Source organism: Dipodomys merriami, unplaced genomic scaffold (assembly GCF_024711535.1).
Source record: "Dipodomys merriami isolate MVZ:Mamm:240054 unplaced genomic scaffold, mDipMer1.0.p SCAF_40, whole genome shotgun sequence".
Lineage (NCBI taxonomy): Eukaryota > Metazoa > Chordata > Mammalia > Rodentia > Heteromyidae > Dipodomys > Dipodomys merriami.
The window spans coordinates 4,312,055-4,338,460 of record NW_027205604.1 but is presented as its reverse complement, the minus strand read 5'-3'; the positions used below and the strand labels follow the sequence as shown (position 1 = coordinate 4,338,460).

At 36.6% G+C, this 26,406-nt stretch overlaps 1 protein-coding gene across 1 annotated transcript in view; it reads left to right on the top strand.

Annotated features, from left to right (window-relative positions):
• The first annotated feature begins 2,144 nt into the window (after window positions 1-2,144).
• Kcnmb2 (potassium calcium-activated channel subfamily M regulatory beta subunit 2) overlaps window positions 2,145-26,406 on the top strand; it is a 293,266-nt gene continuing 269,004 nt past the window's right edge. Inside the window, exon 1 of the mRNA XM_069991868.1 lies at window positions 2,145-2,434. The gene's annotated coding sequence lies outside the window, so the exon portion shown is untranslated. The remainder of the gene's footprint in view (window positions 2,435-26,406) is intronic.

Here is a 26,406-nt window from a genome sequence, read left to right as displayed (position 1 = left end):
TGTGTCTGTGTGTCTGTGTCTGTGTCTGTGTGTGTGTGCATGTATGCTGGTAATGGGACTTGAAATCTGGGCCTCATGCTCTCAGTTGGCATTTTACGCAAGGCTGGATCTCTACTTGCCATATCATTATACATTTGGATTATTCAGGTTAATTGGAGTAAGAGTTTCTTGGATTGGTCTGTCTAGGCTGGCTTGGAATCACGATCCTCAGATCTCAATTGAGTAGCTTGGAATATAGGTATATGCCACCTTCCCTAGGGCCAAAACCCTCTTGAAAGTGCTGTCCTTTGTAAACTGAAATGACTGTATGTTTGTCAGAGTTTAATTGTCTATGTATACTTGATTTTATTTCTAGACATCAGTATACCACATCAATGGATTAATCTATATGGAGTTCCACATTAGACTGTTTTACCTCTCTAGATTTAATAGAAGCAGAATTTCAACAATATCCTGAAGAATTACCACTCAATTTCATTTTACAATTTTTGTGTTTTCAGTTTGTTAGTATGAATTACTCTAATTATAAACAGTGAAACTGAGATAATAGAGACAATAAATTTTTATTCCCCAAGCTCCTTACAGCTGTGAAATTTTAATTACTCTGATAAATAGTTTCTCTTCAGTGATCAGGATTCTAGTGAAAGATTTCAACAAACTTTTTTTCTATTTGATGAATAGAAAATATAAAAAAAGACTTTTGTCTGCCCTAGCAACTTAATGGGCACAGAATTAATTTTTGAAATTCAAATTGCAGTGTGTATTTTCTGACTTTGGTTTTGCTCCAAGAAAATCACTGTAAGGATACTCAATTAGAATGAAATATGATTATGGTCTGTGATACAAGTCGATTATTTTTCTACTGAATCACATTTTATTCATGAGAAGAATTGTGACCAGTCAAGTAACAACTAAAATTCATGTACAATCAGGCCATATTCAAACTGAGAAGCAAGAGTTTCGAAAGAAAGAGGAGGGAAAATAGCATCTTTTATCAGACGCCTGAGCAATTCAGATATGCAGTTCTTGCATATAATAAAACATTAGATATTATGATGTGATCATTATAACATTTTGAGATAACACAACTAGAATATTTAAGTAGTGGTGATTTAAATTCTTTCATTTGAGATCTTTTTTCTAGTAGTGAATGTGTAGCAGTTTTTGCTCCTTGCTGTTCTATTTCTTTTCAATGTAGTATATTTTTAATATACTATATTTCCATTAATGGTACATTTGTTGCTCTCTCTAAGCCCCTCCCTTGGAGCAGGTACTCAGTTTCCATAGTAACTACTATAAAACTATTGCTCCTGGGATCACAAAATGGGAGAAAGAAAAGCAGAAAGAGTATAGATCTACATAGTTGGAGCTACCAAGAACTTTTTATATTTCCCCATTTTTGAAAGGTACCTATAACTTTTTAGAGTAGTATTTCCAGACACAAAATATGCTTCTCCTTAGCCAATAGTATCTTCCACAATCAAAACTGTCAAAAAATAGATCAAAGTCGTGCACACACATCCCTTTTGCCTGCACCTCTCATTCATTCTTTCCATTCAAACAGTCGTGCTGGCATGTGGTTGCTTCACACTGCAACAGAAAGCTTTGTATCTCACCACATAATAATTACTTAATGCTTTGATCTATTCTATCCACTTTGTATATAATTTGAAATTCGTGTAAATGTATAGCACAAGTCATACATCAGTAATTGAGGAGAACTTTTCCAATTGGATTGATTCTTCTACCTAATTCCAGAGCTTGTTTTTTCTTTTCTTTTTTGTATAACTGGGAAAACTGCAAGTCCCTTGTTGGGATTAAGAGGATCATTTCGGATATCTGAAAGTATTTATTCCCAACTTCACTTTCAATGTAGAAAAATCTAGGGACTTTTAAAAAGAGTTTCTTGGTTTTTTTTTTTTCTCCTGTAGTTAAGAGAGGATTTGGAAATTTGATCTACTAGGCAGGATAGGGTGCTTCAGAAGGAAGTCTGAGCTTTCTCTCCCTTTTTAATATGAGAATTCGAAAGCAGTGGGAAGTGATGCTCCGCCTATCACGGCATTGCTAACAGACAGCCTATTACAGTATTTAATAAAAACAGAAACAGCATGCCTGTCATAGGCTAATAAATCCTACCTCCTGCACGCTTTCAAAACAGTATGAAGCAGCTTCAACCGAGCTTCCGATAACTAATTTTAAGCATGGCTGTCTAGCGTGCCTGTCACTCCCATTGTCCTTCCAAACTCTTTCAGACATTTTGAGCAAGGAGTATTAAAGCCATGAGTTAGCTGGGGTTGTGACATGAATGGTCCACGAAGGCTTTAGGCAGAAGAGGTAATGATGATTGCCCGTGGCTATTCGGAGGACTGCACTGGATCTCTGTCATTAAAAATTAAGTGTGGCTTTTGAGGAAGATGTGACAACTACACCGGAGGTAGGATTTGCATGTAAAACAAAGGAATCTGTTGCTGTTTGTGTTTTTTGTTTGCTCTGAGCTGTGGATGGGGAGAATTGCAGCCAGGTGCGAGTGAGGAGCAGCAAGGGGAGTGGGATTCCTTCTGCTTAGAGGAAAACGCCGTGGATAGTATTATATTTTATGGCAGAAATGCCTCGAGGACAAACTGGCTCCAGGCTGGCTCGTAGCCTGCTGAGTATGCATTCCACGCTGCTTTCTCTCGTGGAGTAGAATGCTTAGAGGTCACGGAGAAAACAGTTTGCTTCTTATCAATGGTGCCAGCTGGGCTATTGAGAGGGTGGAGTGAAGACTTTGGTGGGTGGGAGGCATAAAGGTCCAAGGAAAATAGGAGCAAGCTATCCTTAACACTTGAAACCTGTTAGGTAAATATTTTATTGCCATGGCAAATGCGATTTGGTGGTCAGAGTGTAATTTTTTAAAGGTGAAATTGGAAGAGAATGGTGGATTTTCCTGATTAAAAAAACTATTTCAGGTTGAATTTACTATTTAAAAAAACAGCCACCTTTGTGTCCATCTTGTGTGTTGAAAGCTGATCTGTTTGTATGGTTTGCTACAGCAAATCAAGAGTTTTAGACCAAAGAAGGGGCTTTCCCTCTGTCGCTACTCTGGTGTTTCAACAACTGCCGGGCTGCAGAAGGAAATGGTGATTTGCTAGAGATTATGGAATTGTTGTTTTACCTTGATTGTTTTAATGACAGAAACACGAAATTCCCCTTGAATGAAGGTAGTTGGGTTCCAAAGTCCAGTGGAAAATGAGTAGATTTGCTGGGGAAAGAAACTCACCTTGCTTTGTACTTTATATGGGATTGGTTAAGCGCTACCCAAAAGGAAATGTCAGGAAACACGGACAGAGATTTTGTTGAATCAAAAGTGCAAGAATCAGAAACCAATGTTTCCCCGACTCCATCTGTGGAGCAAGTTTCAGTCTTTGTCATTGCATGTGACCCTCAGTGAGAAGTGTTAGAAAGCCTATGAGTGATTTTCTAAGTGCCACTGATTATTTCCCTGGTAGACCTCACAAACTCCAAGGTGTAAAGACACTGCTATCTGAAAAACTCTCTAATCGGAAGCAATGATTTGGCTATAATGAATGGCAAAGGTATCTGAAATAATCATATATTTATGATTTACGAATGTAATATTCTTCACATGCTTCTATAACTTCTCTATTAAGGCAATGTTAGTGAAAAATCATTACACTGTGTTTTTCTACTGCTAAATACTGGAATTTTAAAGCTAACTGGGACTTTACTCTTGTCTGATGCAGTTGAGTTTATGTATTTGTGAGAAGCTGTCCTTCACATGCAGTTGAAATCATTGCTTTGTAATAGTAGCATCTGTGCTTGAAAGTTTGGTTTCTGCTTTTTCTAAGTGTGATGGATATTACTGAAACCAGTCAAATTATCTTTGTTGCTGTTTATGTGAGCAAAAACACATGATCATGATAGGACTGTATAGAATTCCTGGTTCAACTATGACATAATTTTTTTGCTTTTGTGTGGCCAGTGGAATGTGTGACCTTGACCATGTAAAGTCCCATTCTCCATCCAATTGAGCTCACCAGCCAAGAACCCATGTATAGTAAGAGCTTGAACTACACAGAGATATACATGTACCTTTAACTGTTATTAGAAGTTTATAGGTAGATAATGTTTTAATTGTCTTTATTAATTTCACTAATTTTAGAAGGAATTTCGTTGGCTGTGACCTTACCAATATGTCTTATAATATCAAGTATTTACATTGGAGGTAATTTGTGCTGTGATAATCATTAATAAAAGAAATTATCTGGCTAAGGTTAAATTTATAACACTTCACTGATAAAGTGACTTTTCACAATTTTCACAAATTTATTAGGAGAAATTCCTATATTAAATCTTGCTGCTTTTTGTATCTTGACAGCAAACCCACACAATGAAAAATAGAGAGGAAATATAACAAATTACTTCTCAGCTGTGAGGAAAGTTAATCTGAGCAATGTAGATAAATAATCTATTTTATGACACTAATTAATTTCATTGACCATTTACATTTAAATATCAGACACAAAATATTCTTCCTTTTCAGTTTCTGCTATGTAACAATGATAATAACAAAAAATAGTCCTACAGAAAGTGAGGGGGGATTCCACATAGAAGAATACAGCTTTAGTCAGCCTTAATATCTCTGTTCTTTAGTAACATAGCCACTGTTGTGAGCCACTAAGACACTTGGTACCCAGAGTTCCTCTTATTTTTCTGCCTCCTATTCACATGCAGTTATCATCCTACTGTATTGGAAGATATTGGAGCTGGCATTTCTTACACTAACAATTCTTTAATCATTTCCCTCCTCTAGTGGGAAATATGATGAAAAGTGAATCTTCAAAAGTATTCTAGGTATTAAATCATATAGAAAAATGGACTGTAATACGATTTATAATATAATCTTAATTTTGTTTATTATATACATATGTGTGAAGGGAAAAACTTTTAAAAGTACACCAAAATACCAGTAGCAATTGTTTCAGTATGGTGCATTTTATTCTCTTTATTTGGATAGTTGCTAATTTTATATAGTTGTCACAAGAAAACATAGCACAAAAGTTTATCTCTGCCTTTTTTTCCAATCATGTTATCCTTTTCTCTTACTTATTCACCCCAAATTCTGAAGTTATTTGTCCAAACAGGACTGTGCAGGAAAGTCATTTGCTGCCAGGACTTCCTTGGGTTTCTTGACATATCATGAGAAATTCAGCAGAGTCAGACTCCCAATTCTTTACTTGGATTTTATAGAAAAGGTGTGTGTGTGTGTGTAAAATTTCTACTTTTTCATAAACAAAAAATGTTCTAACTTCTTTTCAGGTTCCTCATTGTGCCCTTGATCTTAAAATGTTACAGTATAAATGTATTCCTTTTCTTTATTTATGTGCTTAGTGAGTAAAACCTAGTCTCAAGATCCATACACAGAGAGCTCACAAATTTCATTAACCTGGATGCTTCCTCTAGCCTCTGCACTTAAACATCCAAATGTATACATCCCATTGCCTTCCAAAGGTCTCACATTTCCCACGTTGAAATCAGATTTCTGATTTCCACATAGAAGTCTTCCCATAGTTTCTTCTCACGTTCATAAACAGAAACATGAGTCCTCCTTGTTCAGAAAAGACAATAATCTGACAACCTTCTGTGAATCCTTTCTTTCATATATCATAGAAAAATCTCTGCCTTCAAACTGTATCCAAAATTTAAGTACTTACAGTTTCCACTGCTTATTGACAACAGATTAGTATACGTTTTCAGTAGTTGATTTGTTCCTTCTGCCTCCTTCTGCACCCCATCATACATTCAATTCTGTTTCCAAAACCATTGCTCATCCAAAATTAAAATTAAATTGTATCTTCTGCTCAAAAGCATGCACTCTTATCTGAATGCAGATTAAGGCCAAATCCTTGAGGGGCCCACAGGACCAGCTTCTCCCACTTAAGTCACCCAGGCCTTCCATGCTCATCTTCACACTTGTCCTGTACTCTTAAACCTCAGGACCTTTGATTTTGCTGTAATGACTGCCTAGAAATTCTTCTACATAGCCACTTGACTCTGTCCTTCACTTTTCTCAGGTCATTGCTATTAGGCTTCCTGTTTAGCAGGCACTCAGTAAGTAAGTGTCAAATAATTGAGCAAGTTGTTCCATATAGAAAGTAAATGTTTTCCTCATAAAAACTCACAAGCAGCATTAGGTTCCAGGCATCAGGTTTTTAATATAATGTTAATATAACATTATATTGCTTTTTTCAAAGAAAAATATATTGAGTATCTTCAGGACAGTCAAGGAGGTTTATCAAAGAAATTTTCTTCTTCCTTTCTTCATAGAGGGGGAAAACTATATCATTAATTTCAATCTGTGTGAAAGTAAATACAAATTCAATTTGTCTGAATTTCATCTAACCCAAATGATGACTTCAAGTTCAAAAAGGACCTCTTTGTAGATCTCCTATACACATGAATATAGATACATCCCTATGCTTTCTCTGTTTCTCTTTATTGATCAGGGAAGAGGAAGAGGGAAAAATTTAAAAACCCTGGGCTGGCATGTACCTCGGTGGCAAAGTGCTTGCCTAGGAAGTACAATGTCCTGGGTTTGATCCCAGAACCAAAAAAAGAAAAGACAAAAAAATTGAATACCTGTTGGAAGGTTGAGTTGAAATCAGTCTTCTTTTTTGAAGAAAAGAGTTCCAGTAGTCTCATAGCAATAGGAATCAGCCAGTGGTAATCAATAATATCAATATTCATTTGCATTCTCCCCAAATAGCATGAATCATGTAACCATGATACTCTATCATTCACAAGGTATATACTTTTAAATAATTAATATATAGTTAGGGCATTTGATTGTCCAAATCAGGTCTAAACAATAACCCCTCACTATTTCTAGAACAGTTTACAGAGATAGTGTACAGAGGACACAGCATCTGAGATAAACACCAAGCTGGATCTCACCTCTACTTCATAGGTACGTAACTTTGGGTGAGTTTTAAAAATCATTCTGAGTCTCTATTTTCTCCTTGGCACATGATGATAATAATACTTCTTTGGATTGAAGATTAAATTTAATAATGTATGCCACTTCCCCACTAAAGTACCTGGTAGAAAGATGCTTGAGAAGTAAAAGATATCTTGTTGCTATTGTCACTTAATCCTCACAGCATTTCTCAGCAGTGATATCATACTTTTCCATTGAGCAGATAAGAAAACTAAGGTGTTGAGAAGTTAATCAAACTGCTCAAGGTCAGAGAGCTAGCAAGCTATTAAAATATACTTTTCTTTCCATAGATACTCATGATACAAAGAATGTCAGATTAACCATCAGTAATGTATTTAGTGGCTGAAAGCTGCAGTGATTATAGGAAATTTGATTTAAGGAAGAACCTAAAGACAAAGCTTTTCTTTCCCCTCTGAAAAATACTTGCCTAAACATAAGAATGGAGTCAAACATTCCTGGAACAATTTAAATGATTCAAATTTGCAAATAGAGAAACCTCTTTTTCTAGACATGCAGTGACATGAAGTATTAGAAAACAGTTTTGTGGCTATGATAATCCCAGTTCTGCTGTTAATTGTTGTTCAATTTGTTGAGCCGCCTTCTCTTCAGCAGAACTATACCTGTGGTAATAAATAGTATATAATAGTAATTATAAATAAATCATAAGGTATGAGATTTTTAAAAAAAATCTATGCCTAGCTATTAATACCATGCCTGGCACAAATTAAATATACAATACATATTACCTATTTTTACTGAACTATCATTTGAGGTGAAATTATGAATATTTATTGTATATATTATGCCCTTAGAGAGTTTACTTTAAAATATCCTATTGTTTTTGTTTTTTGGTACGGCAACATCTTCAAATTTATTTTTAAATTTTTTAAAAATTTTTTTATTGTGAAAATACTGTACAGAGGGGTTACAATTACATGGGCAAGATAATGAGTACATTTTTTATCAAGCATTGTAGCCTCCTCCTTTGTCAAATTTATTTTTTTTTTTATCAAAATAATAGATGTTAGCATCAATGTATTATTCAGGAGTTCAAGGCTTTGGAGCATTTGACCAAAACCAGAGACAGATTTTCCTGAGATGAGTGACATTTGCTCATTTCTCATTAGGCCCAAAAGGATAAAAGCAACTCTGGGAAAATATCTGCTTCTCTGAGATATCAAAGCTAATTTGTAGATTCAAATTCCTGAGACAAAACTTCAACTAAGCACCTTTCCTCAGCCTTGTCAGGGTCCATCTTCTGTGTTTCCAATATCTTTCCTCTCTGGAGCCCCACTGGCTGAATCTCTGAGAAACTGAACACAGAATGTGACTGCTGTGCATAATGTGCAGGAAATTGGCAGTATTATTAATTATTCCATGTATAAAGTGACTATTTTTATTTTTATTTTTTTGTGGTTGTGGGGCTTGAACTCTGGGCCTGGGTGCTGTCCCTCAGCTCTTCAGCTCAAGGCTAGTGCTCTACCACTTGAGCTACAGTGACACTTCCAGTTTTCTGAGTGGTTTATTGGAGATAAGAGTCTCATGGGGTTTCCTGCCTGGAATAGCTTTGAACCATAATTCTCAGATCTCAACCTCCTGAGTAGCTAGAATTATAGGTGTGAGGCACCAACATCCAGCTTGTTTTTTGTTTTGTCAGTCATGGGGCTTGAACTCAGGGCCTGGTCACTATCCCTAAGTTCTTTTGCTCAAGGTGGTACTCCACCACTTTGAGCCACAGCTCACTTCCAGTTTTCTGGTGGTTAATTGGAGATAAGAGTCTCACAGGTTTTCCTGCCCCGGCTGGCTTTCATCCTTGTTCCAAAGACCTCAGCCTCCTTAGTAGCTAGGATTAAAGGGGTAAGCTACCAACATCCAGCACGACTGCTTTTTTATGCAAGTGTTTCATTAAATTGTTCAATAAAAAATTCTCCAATCACCTCTGTACCAACTAACTTCTCAAATTTGAGGTCTCTGAAAGTTGATCTGTGTAGTTTATGATTGCATTTTTATAGATGTTTTCTTTATTTTTTCCTCTTTATTCTGGCTATAATAGTACATAGTACTCTCTTTTAAAATGTAGATATGTCATTGTCAAAAATGCCACAGATTTTTATTTTTTTATTTTTATTTTTATTTTATTTTTGTCTGTCATAGGGCTTGAGCTCTGGGCTTGGGTGCTGTCCCTGCACATTTCAGCTCAAAGCAAGCATTCTACCACTTGAGCCACAGTGCCACTTCTAGTTTTCTGGTGGTTAATTGGTGATAAGAGTCTCACAGACTTTCCTGAACCATGATCCTCAGATCTCAGCCTCCTGAGTAGGTAGGATTATAGGTGTGAGTCACCTATAATCTTTTTCTTTTCGTTTCAAGATTACCTGTACACTGTTCCACCACATTCCTTATGTCCCTTATCACTTTCTTCTTTAGTGTTCAGTTCACTATGTGTCCTCCATCCACCTTCATTAAATTGACAGCAGCAGTGAATGCTTAAGAACTGTTTGTTGAATGCATCGATGACATATGTATACTAGGTTTGTCAGGGTCTAGTTGGATCTAAGAAAGAAAAATGATCACACACTTCAGAAACATGGTACTGAGTGCAACTCATTGATACTAAGCAACCTTGGATCTGCTATGTGCTTACTAACCTCTCATTCACCTGTCCTATTACATCTTTTGATAGTCTCAGACTACATCTGACACTCTTTTTGACTACCTCAATTTCCTCCTTTCTCTATAATTTTGGCCTGTAGCTGCAACCCTATCTTTCTAATGCACACGGTGAGAATTTTCCTTCAAAGCTGACTTTGAGTCAGAAAACTCAGACAGCAGATGCATAAGCCCCTTTCTTGTCAAAGCCCCAGTGACAGATGAGCAGACATGAAAATTTCCGCACAGGGGGAGGGGAGGGAAAAAATCAGCTGTCAAGATGTCAAGATGATTGATTCCTTAGGAAAAAAAGACAAGATGGTTATAGTGTTGAATAGGAGACCTTTGGTTTACATTGCCAGCATTTGTACTAATCAGGAAAAATGTCAGATAAGTCCCACATGCAGGTTTCTTGTCACCTTTGTGTTTTCCTTGAGGGTCAAACTAAAATTCTGAATGAGTCAGGTTGTGGGAACTCATTTTCTGTTATTAACAAAAACCATTCATTGAGTTTAAAAGAATACTTGGGTGCCAGTGGCTGATCCATGTAATCTTAGCTACTCAGGAGGTTGAGGTCTAAGGATCAAAGTTTGAAGCCAGCCCAAGCAAGAAAGGTCAGTGAGACTCTTGATCTCCAATTACCATTAAAAATGTGTGAAGTAGAGCTGTGGCTTAAGTGGTAGAGCTTTGAGTAAAAAAGCTCAGGGCTAGCATCCAGTCCCTGAGTTCAAGCCCAAGAAAGAGAGAGAGAAAGGAAGAAGGAAGGAAGGAAGGAAGGAAAGAAAGAAAGAAAGAAAGAAAGAAAGAAAGAAAGAAAGAAAGAAAGAAAGAAAGAAAGAAAGAAGAGAGAGAGAGAGAAAGAGAGAGAGAAAGAAAGAAAGAAAAAAGAAAGAAAGAAAGAAAGAAAGAGAAAGAGAGAGAAAGAGAAAGAGAGAGAAAAAGAAAGAAAAAAGAAAGAAAAAAGAAAGAGAGTAGGGTGGGAGGAAGGAAAGAAGGAGGGAAGGAAGGACGGAAAAAAGAAAGAAAGGTAGTAAAATACATAACACTTTAAACACTAATTTTTAGTCCAAGTATTTAGGTTGCAAATTTATTGCGAGTTGATACTGTGATTTCATAACTCTGAGGTAAATAGAACTATGTAAAATATAGTATTTTGTTACATTTTATTTTGTGCCAGTCCTGTGGTTTGAACTCAGGGCCTGGGATCTCTTAGATTTTTTGTTTAAACCTGGTGTTCTACTACAGCTCCACTTCTGGGATTTTAGTGGTTAATGGAAATAAGAGTGTCACAGACTTTCTTGCCCCCATGTAGCTAGTATTATAGGTGTTAGCCACCAGCACCAGCATGAAGTATATATAATTTTTAAAAATTACTTTTTGACTCTCAATACCTTTGCTCTCTCATTCTACCCTGAGGTAAAGCCAAAAGAAATCGGGTAAATGTTTTTATACTGCTTACTAGGATGTTCAACTTGGTATTTAAGATTCTACAAACTGCATATATCTCCTTTCTACACTATGGTGTATATAGAGGTCTTAAGGAAGGAGAAGGCAAGAAAAACTATCAGTCTTTTCATTACTATTCCTAGGTCATATTATTCATGGGCTCTTCTGTGATTGGAAATAATTTTTAAGTCAGCAAAAATTTCTGTGTGAGATTTAATTTGGATTTTTCCCATATAAATCCATTATTATATACTACATATACTTGGAAATTTCCCTGAGATTTATAGATAAACAAATAATTTGATATCCTATAAATAATGTTTGATTGCAAGAAAGCTAGAATAGAATTGAATCTAGAGCCTTGTGCTTGCTAAGTAAGGGCTCCACTACTTGAGCCATGTCCCTATCTCTTTTTGTTCTGTTATTTTTTCAGATTGGGTCTCTTGTTTCCTCCCAGACCTGCTACAGACCACGATACTCTTGTTTCTGCTTCCTGAATTGTTGGAACAACAGACAAATACATTCAGCTTATTAGTTGCGATACAGTCTTGAAGCCTTTTTGTTTGATCTAAGCTCAAGCCACCATCCTCCTGAACACCACCACTTTAAATTCATGAAATTAAAACAACAGCAACTGAGTCAGCCTATTTCTATCAGACATTTTATTTGTGTGTGTGTGTGTGTGAGTGTGTATGTATGTGTGTGTGCGTGTGTGTGTATGTGTGTGTGTGTGTGTGTGTGTGTGTGTGTGTGTGTGAGAGAGAGAGAGAGAGAGAGAGAGAGAGAGAGAGAGAGAGAGAGAGAGAGAGAGAGAGAGAGAGAGAGAGAGAGAGAGAGAGAAACTGAGGTCATGCACTCAACTTTCTTGATCATAACTGGCTCTCTACCACAAGCTAAGTCTCTGGCCCAGCATTTTTCTTTTGATTAATTAGGAGTAAAAGTCATTTTTTGCCAAGGTTGGATTTGAATTTGATCCTCCAGGTTCAGCTGCTGCGTACTAGGATTATGAGAATGAGCCACAAGCAACTGGCTTATCAGACATTTTAAGACATTTTTTCCCACTCAATTTTCACTAGAAACACAGTAAAGGTCAAGTACCTGACTCCATAACTCTATCCACAGAGGTAGCATATCTTTCATAGTGAAATTCTTAGAAAGTTAAAAATAGCCAGCAATTCAAATGCAAATCTAGAATCTTTTCTTGCTTTGCATCCAATCAGAAAATTATTCTGGACATTCTGCATGTGATAGCTGATGAGAAGGAGTGCATTTGGTAAATGTTGCTCATGAGCTAATTCTTGAATCTAAGCTTGATTTCTCACAAGCATCTGAAAATTTCAGACCTCAAAATAATTGTGTGGTTCCACCAAACTGAGCTAAAATTTCCTTAGAGTGATTGTATGTCTATAGTTATTGTGAAAACATTGGTTGCATTGGACTTTTATTTTATCTTCTAGTGTATCCCAAATGAAATTAAAAGGAAAACAAGTGTTTGATTTTGAGAAGAATTTTTTTGCCTAATTTTAGCAGCAAAATTAAGACAGGAGAAATTATAACATTCTATCTGTAAGAATGACCAACAATTGGTGGAACTGTGCTTCCTAGTGGTTTTATTTGATTCTATGTGGTACTTGGCAAGAGCTTTGTGAGGCTCTCTATTTAGATAATTCAAGGTAACTATTTGCTTTTAAAATGTAAAAATAGAACAGCACAAGGGTTACTTCTCTGCAAGAATAAATCAAAAGAACCGTTGACAGGGAGGGCGCATATAAAGGAGAAAGAAGGTTTAGATAATGTTTTGCTAAATTTGAGAAAATATTTTTGAGTGTAGAAAAATAACAATAGCTCTGCTACATAGGAAACTGGCTAAATGAATATTATAACCTACTTCTCAGTATTCTAAGTCTATTTCCCCATTGACAAGTGGATTTAGTGTCTGCTGAAGCTAATCTGAAAAAAAATCATATAAAGAAAGTAGATGTGCTCTGATTTATATGCTTCTGTGAAAAGTTGTCTGTGTGTAATTTTGATTTCAAACACATGTTTAGTGCTCACTCAAAGAAAATTCTTTCCCACAGACTCTGAATGTGCTCAGGTGTCCACATTCTTTTCTTATTCATTCTCTATCGTGTTAAGCTTTAATTTAGAGTGCTCATTTCATGATTGCATTCACCCACTCATTCACACAATAAATATTTATTGAACTTCCACTGTGGATTAGAAACTCTGACGATCAATGTGATTACAAAATTGAGCTAAACCAGAAATAATCTCCTTCTCCCGTCACGCAGTTTAAATGCCTAGTGAAAAAATATATTATTTGAATACTCTCACAAATAATTCATGATAATAAATGTAATCGTGCTAAAAGGTTTTGACTTTGGAGACAATGATGTAGTCAAGGATGATAGGGAAAGTTGTTCCCAGGGAATGATTGACATACAAAAGAAAAATAAAGTGAAAAAGTAACAATGGTTGAAGAGAAGCTTTATGCAACATTTACTAGGTACTATGTATGTTTGTAGATGTTTGTGTGTGTGTGTGTGTGTGTGTGTGTGTGTGAGAGAGAGAGAGAGAGAGAGAGACAGAGACAGAGAGAGAGACAGAGAGACAGAGAGAGTAAGAGAGAGAGAGAGGTAGAGACTCAAAAGAGTTAGAGATAGGGGCTGAGGAGGTGGCTCAGTGGTAGAGCGCTTGCCTTGCATGTATGAGGCCCTGGGTTCTATTCCCCAGCACCACATAAGCAAAAAAAAAAAAAAAAAAAAAAGAGTTAGAGATAGAAGACAGAGATTTAAGACAGAGACAATTACAAAGAAAGTTTTACTCTCTGTAAGATGACAGGATGGTGGGTAGGAGGAGAATGATTAGGAATTACCTAGAGTTGGTGATGAAGTAATTTTTTATGTTTTCTATTGTAAAAATACTGTACAGAGGGATTACAGTTACACGAGCAAGCAGTGTTGCCTCCTCCTTCTTTTTCCCCTACCATCCCTTTCCTCTCACCTCCATAACTACACTACCCCCCTCCCCACCACCTACATTGTAAAGTTCATCTTTCAACAGTGTCTTGTACATCTCATTGTTACAGTGGATCAACCTGTATCCCTATTTAAGCATTTGGTTTTTTTCCTTTCCCCTCCCCAAATTAGAGAAGTATATATACAAGATGCAGGGCAGCAACATCAAATACAGTGAAAACAGGGGTTATATCATGGGGGAGGAACATACAAAGAAACAAAAAAAATCACCTGGTAATTACAAACACGTTAGAAATAATAGCAAGAAAGAAAAAACCACTTGTGTCTCTATTTTGGGGTTCATTTCAATTAACATCAACTTATATGGTCATATGAACATAGAATTTGAGCTTTTCTGCTTGTCCCAGACATATACTAGTTATTTTTTTTTGCGGCAGTGTCATGTTGTGGGCCCTGAACTCTGGGCCTGGGCACTGTCCCTCAGCTCTTCAGCTCAAGGCTAGCATTCTACCACTTGAGCCACTGCAATGCTTCCGACTTTCTTTTTTCTGCTTATGTGGTGCTGAGGAATCTAACCCAGGGCCTCGAGCATGCAAGGCAAGCGCTCTACCACTGAGCCACCTTCCAAGCACCATATACTAGTTATTGCACATAAGGGAAACCATGGGACCTATGTTTCTTTGGGCCTGGCTTACTTCACTTAATATAATTTTTTTCCAAGTCTTTCTATTTCCTAACAAATGGGGCACTGTCATTCTTTCTGATGGAGGCATAGAATTCCATTTTATGTGTATATATACATGTATATATGTATATGTATATATATATATACATATACGTATACATATATATATATATATATATATATCACATTTTCTTGATCCATTCATCTACTGATTCATCTGTGTTGGTTCCATATCTTAGCTATGGTAAATAAGGCTGCAATAAACATAGTTGTGCTGGTAGCTTTAGTGTGGTCTTGTTTGTGATCATTGGGGTAAATGCCCAAAAGTGGAATTGCTGGGTCATAGGGGAGCTCTATGTGGAGTCTTTCGAGGAACCTCCATACTACTTTCCAAAGTGGTTGAACAAGTTTACACTTCCACCAGCAATGCAGTAGGGTTCCCTTTTGGCCACATCCCCTCCAGCATCTGCTGTTATTAGAGTTCTTGATTATAGCCATTCTAACTGGGGTGAGTTGGTATCTCAATGCTGTTTTGATTTGCATTTCTTTTATAGCTCAGAGAGTATGTCTATTGGCCATTCTTATTACCTCTTCAGAGAAGTTTCTCTTTAAGTTTTTAGCCCATTTATTTATTGGGCAGTTATTTCTTTGAGGATTTGTTGTTGGGGGATTTAATTTTTTGAGTTTCAAGTATATTTTAGATGTGAGACCCTTATCTCTTGTATGGCTACTGAAGGTCTTCTACCAATCCATAGGCTTTCTATTGATCTTGCTAGCTATGTCCTTTGCCATGCAGAAGCTCTGCAATTTCATGCAATCCCTTTGGTCCAACCTTTTTTTGATTTTTTTGTGTTTCTGGGTCTCTATTAAGAAAATTTTGGCCTGTGGTAAGGAGACCTAGGGTTTCTCCTGTTCCATCCTGTAATGTTTTCATGGTGTCTACTTTGACTTCGAGGTCTTTGATCCATTTGTAGTTGATTCTGGTGCAGGGTGATATATAAGGATCTAGCTTTAGTTTTCTACAGATGATTAACCAACTTTGTCAGCACCATTTACTGAAGATGCTGTCTTTCTTCCATTCCATTTTTTAGTTCCATTATCAAAGATTAGGTGGCTATAAATCTGTGGGTTCCTTTCTGGGTTTTCAGTGCTATTCCATTGGTCCTCAGTCCTGTTCTTGTGCCAGTACCAAGCTGTTTTAATTACTATGGCTTTGTAGTAGAGTTTGAAATTTGATATTGATATTCCTCCAGCACTATTCTTCCTGTAAGGATCATTTTTGCTATTTGGGTTCTTTTATTGTTCCATATGAATTTTTGGATTGCTTCTTCTATTTTATTGAAGAATGAGGTTGGAATATTGATAGGTATCACATTGAATTTGTAGATAGCCTTGGTATGAATTGCCATTTTGATGATGTTGATCCTTCCCATCCAGGAGCATGGGAGGTTTTTCCACTTCCTAAGTTCTGTTTTGATTTCCTTTTTCAGATTTTTAAAGTATTCATCATAGAGGTCCTTCACTTCTTTGGTTAAGTTAATTCCTAGGTATTTTATTTTTTGTATGGGGCTATTACAAAGGGAATTGCTTTCCTAATTTCAGCCACACTTTTCTCATTGTTGACATACAGAAAAGCCATTGATTTTTGAGGGTTAATTTTATACCCCGCTATTTTGCCAAAGTTTTGGATCAGCTCAAATAATTTGGAGGTGGGGTCCATGGGATTCTTTAAATACAAGATCATGTCATCTGCAGAGAGGGAGAGTTTTACTTTCCCTATTTGGATCCCCTTTACATTTGCATCTTGTCTTATTGCTGTAGCTAGGCATTCTAATACTAAATTGAAGAGAGGTGGAGAGAGTAGACATCCTTGTCTTATTCCTGAGTTTAGAGGAAGTGGCTTTAGTTTTTCACCATTAAGTATAATGCTGGCTGTAGTTTTGTCATATACAGCCTTTATTGTATTGAGAAATTTCCATGGATTCCTAGTTTTGATGAACTAAAATTTAAAGAATGTGATTAAAGAAGGAAGTATCATGGGTAACTGTCTATTTTTGACTTGAATAAATACATGGAACACTGCAAAAGTTTTAGCATTCCCTTCCATTAAAAACAAAACATTTTGAGTCAGAAATTGGTAGCTCATGCCTATTATCCTAGCTATTCAAGAAGCTGAGATCTGAGGGTCTCAATTCAAAACAAGCCTGGACAAGAAAGACTTTTATTTCCAAATAACCTCCACAAAGATGGAAGTAGAGCTGTGGCTCAAGTGGTAGAGTGCTAGTGTTGAGAAAAAAAACTCAGGGACAGCATCTAGGCTCTGAGTTCAAGCCCAAGACTATCACTCTCTCTCTCTGTGTCTCTCTCTTTGTCTCCCTCTGTCTCTGTCTCCCTCTGTCTCTGTCTGTCTCTCTGTCTCTGTCTGTCTCAGTCTGTCTCAGTCTGTCTCTGTCTCTGTCTCTGTGTCTCTGTCTCTCTGTCTCTCTCTCTGTCTCTCTCTCTCTTTCTCTCTCTCTCTCTCTCACAGTGTGTTTGGTTTTCTGGATTCCTCATTGAAATCATTCCTTCATGTCAATTATATTTACCTGTTTAACTTCCCAGGACTCTTCCTACAATATGTTTTTTCCTAACTTTTCCTCTTTGCTAAATCATTTTGCTTTCATACTTAACTTTTTCGTTATTTGCAAATGTTACCTGTCTGATAATGTTACCCTGAGCCATCTCCCGAGCAGTGCCCTAGTTCTCAGACCCCAGTCTTTGCATAGTAAATATTTCCTGTGGCTGCCATCTTTAGGCTTCAAAATTCAACTGTCAAAACTAAACTTTTTTGTATATATTTTTAATTGTAAAGATACTGTACAGAGGGGTTACAGTTACATAAGTAAGGTAATGAGCACGTTTCCTATCATGCATTGTTACCTCCCCCTTTTTTCCTCTACCATCCCTTCCCTCCCCACCTCCCCACTCCTCCTCGCCCCCAAGTTGTAAAGTTCATTTTCAACATAGTATCTTGTACATCTCATTGTTATAAGGGGTCAAGTTGTATTCTTGTTTCAGCATTTTGTTATTTCCATTCCCTTCCCCAAATTAGAAAAATGTATAAACAAGATGCAAGGCACCAGAATCAAATACAGTGACCACAGGGGTTATACCACGGGGGAAGAACATACAAAAGAAACAAACAAAAAAAAACCCACATAGTACATTATAAGTGCATTAAAAACAACAGCAAGATGGGCTGGGAAGGTGGCTCAGTGGTAGAGCACTTGCCTTGCATGCATGAGCCCCTAGGTTCGATTCCTCAGCACCACATAAGCAGAAAAAGCCGGAAGTGATGCTGTGGCTCAAGTGGTAGAGCGCTAGCCTTGAGCTGAATTGCTGAGGGACAGCGCCCAGGCCCAGAGTTCAGGCCCATGACCGACCAAAAAAAAAAAAAAAAAAAAAACAGCAAGAAAGATAAAACCTCTGCGTCCCTAACTTGGGGTTCATAGCTTTTGACCTTTTCTGCTTGTCCTGGACATACACTCGTTACTGCAAATAAGGGAAACCATGGGACCTATGTTTCTTTGGGCCTCTTGTGAAGACTTGATAATTAGAACCTGTATTATTTTTCTACTCATTATATCACCAGCCAGTAATTGTCTTTGAATCTTCTTCCAGCTCTAGACATACTTGATATAAGTCCTACTAAAGTTTCCTTATCTATCTGTTCCTTTTCCCTCTCTACAAGTAAAGGATCTTTGACCTCACACCTTGATTATTAAGATAGTTTAATGGCTGACTTCTTCCTTTCCAGTCTGGTCTCTTTCAAAGTATCATCTTTCAATCATCTGAAAAATACTACCTGAAGAGCTATAAAAAAACAAGAAAAGCAATTCATGTAGCCCAAATTGAGTTCGTATCTTTTGAGGATAAGTCCTGGACGTTCATCAAACACAACAGGTAGTACTATCATATATTCATTATGAGAAAACATATTCTAATATCTTCCTGTCCTCTTTTTTATGTAAATCTTCCCCCTGAACAGTTTCCAAGCACAACTTGATCATGATTCATTCTTCATTACAGACCTTAACCAAAGTTTCCTGAGAATGGACGATAAGATCTTCCAATATGTGGTATGCAGTTAAATTTCCATATTGCTCTTCATTCTTACTCATTTCTATTATCTTTATTGCAACAGAACCCTACTTGCCACCCATGAAATATGACTGTCCTATACTTGTAACTTTCTATATCCACACCATGGATTTCAAGCACATAGCAAATGTCTTATTTCCCCTCTCATTTCCACCGTGTCCACCAATGCCCTCACAAGAAAAGCCTTCCCTCATTCTTCTTCTTTCTTTTTCATTTCTTGTCCTCCATGCTAGAAATGATATGTTCAATTTTCAAACTATTTTCATAGGCTATTTTCTTTTTCTACTTAATGTATCACATAGCAAAAGTATTTTTTCATGTTTTTTCCTTTAATTTTGATGATTCCAGAGATCAAACCAAGAGCCTCCTGTATGTGAATCAAGCACTCTACCACTGAGCTACACTCTCCCTAGCACTAGTTTTTCTTTTTCTTTCTTATAATTACACATGGACAAAAGATACTATGTTTTGTAAAACACTGGATTCATGGATCATTAAGCTGTGTTCCATACCCATTAATGTGTGTCTTTGGGCAAATCATTTATTTTCCTTGTTAAAAAGGGACAGTATCAGTTATCTTATAGAACTTTGGACAGTAAAATTTGAGATGCTGTCTAAAATGATGAACCATCTGAAATGACCAGTATACAATTATTTTCAGCTACAAAACTGACCATTTCATTGTACTTCTATATTTCAGAATATTTTTCTTTCAATATTATTTTATTCCCATGCTACATTTTGCATTCCATTCACACATCAAACCCTTGCTTGCTGATTATATATTTCAATGCAATTGTGGTATCAATTTTGTCCTGAAGACAGAAAAGAAGTAGAGAGAAGGAAGAGCACTAATGTCAGGCAAACAAACTATAAATGCACCTCAGTGCAGTGCTGATCCTTGTCTGTTCTTTTTTTCGAAGCAGGTGAGCAAACAGCAAGTGTAACAATAAGCTGTTTTCTAATGAGAGAGTTCTGTTAAGTAAAGGTCAGCAGGAACAGCAACAACACTCATTGTCTCTTGTTTATGGTCCATCTGAGTATCCTAGAACTTGCTCAAATATCTCTCTGGAGCATTGCCTTACTCCGGTTTATCTAAATCACATTATACTCCACTTTGCTTGGGATATTTTTCCTCGTTAATCAGAATACTAGTGGTATTTTTAAATATAATAAGGAAAATAAATATTTTGTTTCTTGGGTAATTTCTTCTGTCCCCTTGCTTGACTTAGGAAAAAAAGCCAAAACCAGAACAAAACAAAACAAAACTCTTGCCAATAGCCAAAGGTCAAAGTTACAATGACTATAAAAGTAAATAAACAGATTCTTCCTCATTTTACTTTATTTCCTTCCTAATTTATCTTACATTTTATTATTCTTTTTCCCCAGTTTTTAATATTAGCATCAATTAGTTGTTGTACACTGGATTTCATTTTGACATGTCTATTTGTACATACATCATACTTTAACCAGACACTTTCCCTCTGTCTCCACCTCTCTTCCAATTTCAACAAGCTTTATTTTTCCATTTCCACACATGTGTGTATTCTGACAGCAAATAACATAATTAAAAAAATTTTAAGCAATTTAAGTAAATAAGAAATAGTTGATATTGTTTTTTGTTGGTTACTTTAACATTCTAGGTGTAGCAGGCTAAGTAAAAAGTCTTTGTCCAATTCTTCACTTGTTAAATAATACTTTACTCCACCAAGATATTAGACTGAAAGTGTTCCACAAAGATTATGAAGCATTCAAGAGGAATATTATGCTATCAGGAGTGAGGAGTGGGGCAAAAACCATAAGATAGTACTTAGGAGGTTCTTGTAATAGAGAAGAATTTCAAATACAAGTTAAGAAAATGACAACACTCCAGGATGGAGCTTTAGTATTAGAGGGTTCATCTTCTATTAATTTTTTTTAGGGCTGTGAATGTGGCTTAGTGGTAGAGTACATGTCTGGTATGCTTGAAGCCCTGGGCTCAATTCCTCAGTACCACATCAACAGAAAAAGCCAGAAATGGTGCTGCGGCTTAAGTGGTAGAGTGCTAGCCTTGAGCAAAAAGAAGCTCAGTGATATTGCTCAGGCCCTGAGTCTAAGCCCCTGGACTGGCAAAAAAAAATCACCACTATGTTTCTATTAAGACACCTTTACTACCACTTCTGTGCCTTAATTTTTTCCTCTGTAAACTTAGGCCACAAGGCCTGCCACATGAGGCTTTGAATACATGATACTCTACATCATTATTGCAAAGTAGCTGGTATAATAGAGATGTCTGGTGATGTTACTATGTCTCAGTCAATTGTCTTATCAAATGTTACAAGTGGTTCAAAGAGGAAGAACTTTGGATTTTGTTTTGTTGGATTTTACTCTCTGGAAAAAGAAGTAGGAAATTATTTTTCCCAAAGAGTTTAGGAGCCAAAAACATATTGAAATGTCATTAGAGAATTGAGCAAATGGTAAGGGACACAGACTACTGTTAAAGAAAAAGTAAAAGCACAGGGTGAGAGCAGCTGACCCAGGGACAATCACAACCTATAATACAGAAGTGGTACAAATACACTTGATACAAATACTCTTGGACTGGCATGTTCCCCACTAAGTAGATTGAACATCAAATACACTCTCAATTCATCTCCTACCTTTCTCAAGACTGTTTAATGAGCATCATCACCCTCATTTTGGTCAGAATACATTGAAAGTACTAGAAAATTCTTCCCAGTTCCTCTTACTACAGGCCACTCTGCCTGTCTTATCAGCTGATTCTCTGCCTTAGGAAGCCAATTCACCAATATGTGTGTATTTCCAGAGAGGACTTAGGTTCAAAAACCATGGAGAAATAGTTGTTTATTTGGGTTATGTTTGCTTATTAACAATAAGACTTTTAAAATGCTCACCATGTTACACATGTGTAGAATACTGTTTAGGCAGGCATTTTACACAAAGTCAACTATAGCTTGGGAGTCCCGATTGAGTTTAAGAATTGTGTTAAAGATATTACACACATTTCAAGTTTACAACAACACCCAAATCCTCACTTTGTATTTGTGAATATTGAAATTCGAGAAAGGGAGATCAAATTGTACAAGATGAACAACTTGTATGTGGTAAAGCTGCGTTTCATGCTAAAGTTAGTCAGCTCCATATACCTTTAAATACATACTTGACAACTGATGGCCATTGGACACACTTCCCGGCACACTTCAACTGTTCAGAGATGGATTGTGAGGTCCAGGAGGGCCACACTCAGACACTTGGGCCACAAAGGGAGGTACATGTCTCATGCACAAAGGACTTAGGCAGCCAGCCCAAACAATCTGCTTTCCTGTGGATTAAGATCTATCTTTGCTTTCTCTGTACTGGCTGAATAACCCCCTGAGGTGTGTTGGTCTTCATCCAAATGCTGACCTAGGTTTATAGACATGATGCTAAAATGATGACTGTGAATAAAGACTTCTCTAACAATGCTCCGACCACAATGCTGAGAACAAGTGAGTGAGAAAGGAAACCTGGGCAACTAAGCAAAATGTTTTTTTTTTAAATTTAATTTAATTTTATTTGTGAACATACTGTACAGAGAGGTTACAATTACATGGGCAGGATAATGCGTACATTTCTTACCAAGCATTGTAGCCTCCTCCTTTGGTTTACCCTTCACATCCCTTCCCAGCCTCCCCCCTCCCCCCCAATCCCAATCCTTCTCCTTCCACCCCCTTCACCCCCCCTCCCCCCTCCCCGACGGTGTAAAGCTCGTTTTGGACATGACAACTTGTACTTCTCATTGTTGAAACAGGTCCGCCTGTATCCTTAAACAACTGGTTTTTCCCCATCTCCTCCACAAGTTATACTGACATCAAATATAGTGAAAGCAGGGGTTATACTGTGGGGGAGGGACATACAAAGCAACAAAGAGATAATCTTATAAATGCGTTAGAAACACATGCATGAAAGAAAAAAACATTAAAATACATATCTAAGGGTTCATTTTCCTGACATCACATTATCTGACCTTTTCCGCTTGACTCATACATATACTAGATATTGCAAATAAGGGAAACCATGGGACCTATGTTTCTTTGGGCCTGGCTTACTTCACTTAATATAATTTTTTCCAAGTTTTACCATTTCCTAACAAATGGGGCAATGTCATTCTTTCTGATGGAGGCATAGAATTCCATTGTGTATATATACCACATTTTCTTGATCCATTCATCTACTGAGGGGCATCTGGGTTGGTTCCATATCTTAGCTATGGTAAATAATGCTGCAATAAACATAGTTGTGCTGGTAGCTTTAGTGTGGTCTTGTTTGTAAACATTTGGGTAAATGCCCAAAAGTGGGATTGCTGGGTCATAGGGGAGTTCTATGTGAAGTCTTTTGAGGAACCTCCATACTGCTTTCCAAAGTGGTTGAACAAGTTTACATTCCCACCAACAATGAAGTAAGGTTCCTTTCTGTCCACATCCCCTCCAGCATCTGTTGTTGTTAGAGTTCTTGATTTTTGCCGTTCTAACTGGGGTGAGGTGGTATCTCAATGTTGTTTTGATTTGCATTTCTTTTATGGCTAGGGATGTTGAACATTTCTTCATGTGTCTATTGGCCTTCCTTCTTTCTTCTTCAGAGAAGTTTCTCTTTAAGTCTTTCGCCCACGTATTTATTGGGCAGTTGTTTCTTTGAGGATTTGTTGTTGGGGGGGTTAATTTTTTGAGTTCCAAGTATATTTTAGATATGAGACCCTTGCCGGTTGTATGGCTAGTAAAGATCTTCTCCCAATCCATGGGCTTTCTATTGATCTTGATAGCTATGTCATTTTCCCTTGCAGAAGCTCTGCAACTTTATGCAATCCCATTTGTCCAACCTTTCTTTAAGCAAAATGTTTTACAACAGAGTTTGCATTTGTTTTCTCAGTACACCTTTAAATTGTTGTCTTTTAGTGTAACAAGTGAAGAAAGGTTCTATTCTTCCAGAAATCTCTAAGATAATTCAGATTGACAACCCATTTTAGATATTATGTCAATTATATCCCCCTTAATCTTTCCTTTATTTTTCCCAAATATATCAGCAATATTGTAAGTTTTCTTTTCTCTATCTCTCATGTTTCCCATTCTAGGTTTAATTTCACCAATGTACAACCTTGGCAAGTTTTCTGACAAATCACCTTTCTCAAAATAGGTAGACTCTGAAATATAGTTCTTCCTATTCCTATAAGGTATTTTTGTAGCTGTTTTAATTCAAACAAATTCAAACAAATACAATACTTATCCTTGTTTTGCTTTGCCTTAAATTGTAGAAATTCTTACACTCTCTTACCCTGAAATTATTATAATTTGTATTCAAAAGCAGTGACCTAATAAGTTACAAATTTTAAGCCTCAGTAGTCGGCTAGATTTATGAATAAATGCCTCAGTCATTTCTGACAGTTCCCATTATGGTGTTTAGATTTCTTTCTTCTTTGCTAAGTAAATCAAAGTTAGATGTTATCCATGTTTCAAAGACATAATAAGACCTAAGGGTTTTTTTTTTTTATTGGTAGTGCTTTTAAAAAGATAAGCAAAAAAAATTGCCCTGTGCAGTATTATCTTGGCTGGGTTTTTGTCTCTGCTTGTCAACAAGCTTTCCCTAACATGATAATGCTTTAAGCTATATTCACAAAAGCAAGTCAATTTTAATAAAACATTAAAGTAGAATTAAACTTGAACTTTCACCTAAAGCTTCTAAATTGTTAAAAGTCAGTTAAGATTTTTATAGATAAACAAAATTTGAGGAAAGAAACATTTCTTTTATTGACCCACCTAAGTGTCAACTGGCATTATACTAGAAAAAATACTCAGGTTCGAGAATAGTCTGATGTGGAAGTATTTACAAGATTTGATGAAAACATTTCAGAAAAATGGCCATATACTGACCAGCATAGACTTTTAAGATTATCTACTAAAATCAGCTAGATTACTAGGCAAGATATTTGAATGAATGAGACAGAGATTCAGGAAAGAAAAAGAGGTTCAGGCTAAGGCTAAGAATGTTATTTAACACAAAGCAGTTTCTGGTCAGCTTCAACGATTTAGTAGTAGTGTGTAGTTTTTAAATTTGGTTTTCCTAAAACTAAAACTTTTAGAGTAAATGAGGGTAAGCAGAGGAAAGAGGACAGATAATTGGAAAAACTAATTGAAAATCAATACACCACAGCCAATTGCTTTAATAAGAGCGATTAGAGCTAATAATAGCTAATATTGTTGACTATTGATGTGTCAAGTGCTATGCAGAACACTCTTCATGCACATGTCATTTTGATAACAAAAATAGACTAAAAAACAACCCTGATGATTTTTCATATGAAGAATTTGAGGTTCAGGGAGCTTGTCCAAAGAAACAGAGTTAACAAATGGTAACTAGACTCAAACTCATGTTGTTTAATCCTGATTCCAGAGTCTTTACACTGAATTAGCATTATAAAGAAATGCCAAAGCCCTATTCAAGTAACAATTTTCAAAGCACATGATTGCAGCATATGAATGAATTAGTAGTGAGGATTTAAACCTTAACTATGAGTCATGTCTTGGAGTCCTCTCTTAAAGTTACAACTGGTACCAAAATAGCATGGAATCAACACAGATTCTCTAAGTGGACAAATGTATCAAGAAAATGTAATACATACATACATACACACACACACACACACACACACACACACACACACACACACACAATGGAATTCTATGCTTCCATCAGAAAGAATGACATTGTCCTATTCGGAAAGGAAAAGACTTGGATAAAAGTATATTAAACAAAATAAGTCAGACACAAAGAAACAAAGGTTACATGGTTTCCCTCATTTGTAATCAGTAGAATGGGCCTATTAAATGTAAAGGTAAACCCAATGGATAGCAAAATACAAAAAAATTACACTTGGACATGATTAAACTTCTAAACATTCACACAGTGATACCAAAGGAGGACTTTTGTAACTATAACCCTGCTATACATCACCTTTACAACAAAATAAGTAAATAAAGATAATTAAACCTAAAAAAAAAGGAAAAACAGAAAAAAAAACCAAAAGGTAGGCACCAGTGGCTCACTCCAGTAACCTTAGCTACTCAGGAGGCTGAAATCATGGTTCTAAGCTAGCTGCAACATAAAAGTCCTTGTGAGACTCTTCAATTAGCCAGTAAAAAACTGGAAGTAGAGCTGTGGCTCAAAGTGGCAGAGCACTACCCTTGAGCAAAAAGAACTCAGAGACAGGGCCCAGGCCCTGAGTTCAAGCCCCATGACAAACAAAATAAATTAAAACCAAAAACCCCAAAATAAAGCCAGCATCTCTATTCATAATTTGCTGTTTTACATGAGATTTATAAGCCTACCTAGAGATTAGGAATTTTTGAGAATGTTTATAAGCATATGTTCTTAAAGAAAATAAAGGTTTATGGGCTGGGAATGTGGTTTAGTAGGCCAGTGCTTGCCTAGCATGCGTGAAGTCCTGGGTTCGATTCCTCAGCACCACATAAACAGAAAAA